General features: G+C 35.9%; 1 non-coding gene across 1 annotated transcript; it reads right to left on the reverse strand.

Annotated features, from left to right (window-relative positions):
• Positions 1-5,534: 5,534 nt before the first annotated feature.
• Trnam-cau (transfer RNA methionine (anticodon CAU)) lies at positions 5,535-5,605 on the reverse strand. Its single transcript has one exon. It is a non-coding gene; the product is annotated as a tRNA-Met (tRNA).
• Between the last annotated feature and the right edge of the window lie 957 nt (positions 5,606-6,562).

Consider the following 6,562-nt stretch of genomic DNA (forward strand, 5'->3'; position numbering starts at 1 on the left):
TTCCATTTGTGTATGATGTGTCAAAATGCATTCTACTGTCATGTATAACTAATTAGAACAAATTAAAAATAAATAATATCCAATAAATAATATTCTTTATAATTATATGTAATAGGGTGGATATATTTTATAAGTAGGCAAATAGATCAAATAGATGGAAACTTTTAAAAATATGTTAGAACAAAAATGATTAAAAAATTTAATTTAAAAAGTATGTATGCTAGAATTATTCATATTTTAATATAATAACTGATTTCATACTCCTAAAATGATCACTAAAGACCAATCTTAAACCTGTAAGGCCATGGACAGCTATCCTCGAGTGGCTTATGGTCTGCTTGACTGTGAGCAAGGCCTTCACCTAATTTGTTATGCACTCCTTTCTGCCCTTAAGATGAGACCAGGCTCAGTCTCAGACAGCACAGACAGCCCACAGCTAACTACGGATTGATTCCCTGTCTCATCTGGCAATAAGGAGGATCTGTTGTTGGCATCAGTCAAACATCACAGGCAGTGATGAGCACAGGTATGTCTTATATGATAAAGGCTGAACTCGGAAGCCATGGGTCTTGCTCCACAAAAGAAGCTTTTTCCTATAGCATGAGTAAGACATGGAGGCACTGTTTCCTTGCTCCCAGATCCTAAAACGTGCAGATCCAAACTCTGGGAGACTTTTCCTTAGGGAATTTCAACCTGAAACAAAGAATGGGACAGAGGAGAGTCACTTTTACATACAATTTATAAATCTAATTATGGCAACTGCCATGATCGTCCCTTAATTCAAAGTCTGTTAATTAAGGCATACTTTGTGTTGGAAGTATTGATATTTGTTTCATTTGGAACAGGAAAGCCTCTTAAACAATGTAACATTTAATGTTTCTGTGGGGAAGATTGCATTTTATAATTAAGTAGCTTAGAAGGTAAACCAAGGAAGTGTCTTCAAAAGTGTCTCTTCCTCCACCACAAGCTGTGGCACATGTACTGTTTGATGCTGGGCATCACCAAGCAGATGAATGATGCAATTCTGATTTTTAGAACAAAAGAGAAATTCTTCAATAAGAGGGAAATAACCTTTTTGAGCACAGTGGCAGCTGCTGATTTTCTAATGAAGTTTTTAAAACAGACATAATTCTCAGTTTTTTAAAAAAATGCACACAAAATATTTTAATTTCTCTTTAAATGATGCTCACTATTGACAGCTACTGTTTTAAGGCCTCCAAATTATAGCCCTGCCTATCTTACCAACTTTATCTCTATTTTCCCTTTAACTTATTTTTTTCTCAACTTCAAAGTTCTTAATTCCTCCTCCCTCACCTCCATATCCAGGGAACATTATCCTCTTTCTTCCTATAGAATCTCCTCTTTTCTTGTGTGCTGAATTTCTTCTGTCTCCTCATCCCTAGGAATATTTTTTTTTTTCTTTCAGTTTCTCTATCTTTTCCATTAACTGCAGGCTGCAGGAGAGCTGTCTGTTTCTTCCACCCTCAATGCCCTCCAGTGTGTCTTGCTTGGATTACCCTAATAGCCTCCTAAGCAGAGTGCAAGGTTCTCACAGTTGCACCCAGGCAGTTGATTGACCATAAGCCAATCAAGGTGATTGGCCACACCCCAGGTGTGATAGCTATAGAACAAAATTGAATCACGGCACTGCCTGCTTGAACTGCCTAACTGGGTTCCTATTACATATGGGATAAATTCCAAAATCCTTTTTTAAAGGCCCATAAGGCTCCACATGATTTGTCTACTGTTTTCTTTTGTTATTTCTGACAAGGACTTCTTTTTGTTCTCTCTTCTTTCCCTGCTTTCTTTCTGTTTAATTTTATTGGTGGAGAGGTGGGGTGATTGTGGGATTGCTTCTTCATGAGTGTCTTAGACAACATATGTTGTCCACGTGGGGTTTGGATGAAATTCTGCAAATGGTTAACCACTGCAGGGCTCAGAGAATGCTTGGCTATATTTGAAGGCATCACTTCCTGGAAGACCTACAGACCATCTATGGCTTTTAACAAGTGCTAAAATAAAACCTGCTTATCTGACAAAGATAAATAAACCACAAAAGTAAGTTTCAGAGATGTTTTTAAAAGATTTTTCTCTGAACTTGTTAACTATATGTATACACACATAAGTTCTTTTGGGGACAAACAAGAATATTTTAACTCCTCTTCTGGAAATGGCTGAACATTGGAACAGGAGAAGGCTAGAATTTGAGATATATTTATGACAAAACCCATGTAGGGATGTTTTGTTTATTTTTCCTTTGAACTGTGAGATAGTCACATGAATCATTCCCATCAATAGTAGTTGCTTTTTTTCCCTCTCCAGTGTGAAAATTCCCCTGGTTTTGGTAAACTCTGATACACTGTCTTACAGAGATGTTCCTTCACTGAGGAAGCTGTGCCACGCCACATTGAGAGGGACCATTTTCCAGGATCCCAGAATTAGTAACAGTGATGTTATTAAACCTTCATCCACTATGGATATTATTGCCATTAAATTTTTGCTCATGCAATGCACAAAAAACATAAAATACAATAAGTCTTCTTGTTCTAATTTTCATTTTCCTTATTGCCAACAATGTTTGAACTTATTTTACGGCTATCTTTATTGGTAATTTGTGATTTTTTTCGTGAATTCCCTACTATTATTTTCTACTCAGTTTGTTATGGGATTATTTTTCTTTTTACTTCATTTTCTATTTATTTATTATTATTTTAATTAAATTGAGTATCGTGATAGACATGGAGATGTGACACTCAGATTCCCTTTCAAGGAAAGACTTACTTCCTCAGCTGTAGGGGATGCTACCAGCCGAGAACGTTCAACCCTCAGTCCCCTCAGGCACGACCTCCACTGCAGAATCACCTTCCCAAAGTGGGTTATATCCACTGACAGATAGGAGGGTTATAAAGATCCATCAGGCCTAATCCTGGCCAGCCATTTTACCTCTGGTGCTCTGGGTCAGTTCAGCCAAAGCTGTCGTTTGGGTCTGTCTTGCAAATAAAGTTCTCCCTCTGTCAAATCCTGAATCTTTGTCTTCTACAACAGATATTGACAAGGAACCTCCATGAGAGATACCCTTTCTCAGAGTCCTCTTCTCCCTGGAGAATCCAAACTGTGGCAAATATAAATTTCATATATTTTGGCAAATGTTTTGTCAGGGTGTATTTCTTAGACAAATGTTACCTCAGGACCTTTGCATTTCTCTTCTGTATATCATGCTTCCCTTTGCTATCTCCTTTTTTTTTTTTTAAGCTGTCTGCTGAAATGCCACACCTTTACAATGGATGCCTTTTACATCTCAGACTAAATCACATCTCCATATTATTCTGTCATAGCTTTCTATATTTTCCTTCATAGCACTTATTTCCATTTTTAATCCTGACAACAGATTTACATGATTATTTTTCATGCCTGAATCTTCAAAAAGACTTTAATTACCACAAGGTGGATAATTTTCTATTTTTTCATTGTTCTGTATCTAGTTACTATTCTACTTCCTGACAGTACATATTTAGTACATTTTAGTCAAATGAATGAAGGGTTGAATAAAGGAAAGAAGGAAAAGAAGAGTGCTCCTAAAAATATAATTTTTGAACAAGAAAAATCTTCAGCTGCTAAGATTCTAACACTTCTCACACAAATATCATTAACTGAAATTACAGGACTATTCTGCATTATTTTGGGGGAGGTCTAGGATTCCTTTTTGGTCTGGATATTAGGTCTGATATAAATTAATCCCATTCACATTTTCTTGTATTGAATTTTATCAAATTAGTTTCAAGGAATTGCCTTTGGAACCCAGGGTTCTTTTGAATCCAGTATAAAAACCATTACTCCACGTAATTAGAATATGTGTAAAAGAAAAAAAATAGTTCAATAGTTAAATCATTTAAAAACAAAATTAATTCCCATTGCTCAAGGCCTAAAAAGAGTATCTAGAAAGTGGGCAGAGAAAATGGGTTGTCTCATTAGATTTTGTTCATGACCTATTATTACCAATTTAGTAGCTCAACCCTTGAATTGGATTAGAGTATTACCATGATTACTATATTTATAATATTACAAGGGATTTATAATGTGTCATTTGGAATTGAAATTCCTTATGATTATTTTAGCCTAGAAGCAATAATAATGCTTAATCAGGCAAAACTTTCTGTTTTTCTCATGCTACTTAGCAATGTGTAGTTAAGTCACATGTGATTCTTGTATGATGGATAAATTTTATTATGTCCAATTTAGTAAATAGCCAGAAAGACTGAAAGCCTAATACCAAATATATTCTGCAAATCATTGAGACTTGGTTAAAAACAACTTGATTGTTCTCTTTTCTATTTTTAAGAGGAATATGGGCCTCAGGCCATGGACTTATTTTCACTTAGATAAAATCAGCTTGAAAAGAATTTCTATATGCTAAAGATTTCTCTTTTTTTTTTCCAGACAAGGAGAAATTAAGCTAATTTCTCATCTCTCAAACAATTATGTCTGTATTTGCTGGGTGAATCTGCTTCTTGGATCACTTGTTTTATTGAAAGTTGGATCAAAATCTCTTTTAAAGTAAAATTCTGAAAGATAATTAAAGACTAGATCTTTTATTTGCTCTTTAATCATGATAGTCTTAAAGAGGAATCCAGGGTTGGGGTTGTGGCTCAGTGGTAGAGCTCTTGCCTAGCACTTATGAGCACTGGGTTCGATCCCCAGCACTACATGCTAAAATCAAAATAAAATATTGTGTCCACCTACAACCAAAAATATTTTTAGAAAGAGGAATCCAATGCACCAACACAGTTGCTTTTGTTTGATTTGTCTAACATAGTCTCTTATTCAGCTCTTCTTAACCACTTCCACCTAACTACTTCTAAGGGCAAGGGAGAAATCACCAGGTGTTTGTAACTCAGGTAGGAATAGGAGTTTAGTGAACTTTTTTTTTTTTTTTAAGATTCCATGTTTGTTTTTATTAACTTCCAGTTGAAGTGTAGCAACAAAGCCCTATTATAGTGTTAGTAGTACCTCTGATTTTTGTCTGCAGCAAAATGGCATATAATTGTTATATTGCTTTCCAGATGTTACAGATGTCTCTAAATATGATCTATACCCATTACTATTTCAAAATCATGGTATTTACTAGATTTGCTGCTAGGTCTAATCATTTAATGCCTAGATGAATAAGAAATTGTGTTATTAGATCACAAAGTTTTTTTTAACCTAAAATATTTTGTAGATATGTTTCAGTATAATTGACTTCTTTATGTATTTTATTTTATGCATTTACAAAGAGTTTCATAGGTCTAATGAGGCTGCTAGTGGGGTGCATGAAACAAAAATAGCCAAGAATCTAAAGCAGCTATTTTTAAACTTATTAGACCTAATTTCCCCCTTTCTAAAAAATTGAGGCGAAATACACATAACACACACTATTCTGGAGTGCACAATTCAGTGACATTTAGCATAGTTGTAATATTGTACAACCATAAAGTTGGCTTCAAGTTATTTTAGTCACTCCAGAAGCATATCATGCCCATCTCTCCCCTCCTTTTTGTTGCCATGCTGGGGATCGAACCCAGGACCTTATGCTTATGAGGCAAGCACTCTACCAACTGAGCTACCCCCCAGCCCTAAATACCATACCCTTTAAGTAACTGTTCCCCATTTCTCCCTCTCCAGTTCCTTGACAACCACTAAACTGAAGCCTATCTCTTATTGATTTGAATATTCTTGATGTTTCATATCAAAGAAATCATATGATATGTGACGTTTTGTGCCTGACTTCTTTCACCTAGTGTAATGTTTTTGATGCCTGTCCAAGTTGTAGCATGTATCATACCTGCATTCCCTTTTAAGGCTAATATACATTGTCTGTATATGTCACAATTTGTTTATTCAACTCAACAACAAATTTAAAAATGGGCAATGGACCTAAACAGAAGTTTCTCCAAAGAAGATACAGAAAGACCAAAAACCACATGAATAGATGTTTAACTTCATTGGTCATTAAGGAACTACACATCAAAATCAGAATGAGATACCACTCACCAGAATGGTTATAATAATTTTAAAAATAATGGGAAACAACAAGGGTCAATAAGGATATAGAGAAATAGAAACACTTGTATATTGCTGGCAGGAATGTAAAACAAAACAACTAATATGGAAAATTGTCAGGGGCGGGCTCTGAGGGCCCCAGAGCCGCACCGTGGCCTGATCTCTAAGATGGCGCCTGGCAGCTTGCCAGACATAGCTGCACTTGTAAACAAGTTTTAGGAAGTAACTCTGGTTGGCTGTTGTACGTGAGGCGATCCTGGTATCTGCCTGGAGGCTGTTCCTTGATAGGCTGACTTTCCTGGTAGTCTACTCTCTGATAGGCTGATGTTCTCAATATAAGTCTGAGACTTGTGGAATAAAGGGCTTTTTGGTTCCTGTGATCAAGAGCGTACGTGTTGTGATTGTCCCTGCGGGCGGTGGGCGATCATAGAAAAGTTTGGTGGTTCCTCAGAAAGTTAAACAGAATTTCCAAACGAGATCAAGTTATTCAACTCCTATGTATGTGTTTGTATCTTTATATGAA

The sequence above is a fragment of the Sciurus carolinensis genome, chromosome 10 (assembly GCF_902686445.1).
Source record: "Sciurus carolinensis chromosome 10, mSciCar1.2, whole genome shotgun sequence".
Taxonomy (NCBI): domain Eukaryota; kingdom Metazoa; phylum Chordata; class Mammalia; order Rodentia; family Sciuridae; genus Sciurus; species Sciurus carolinensis.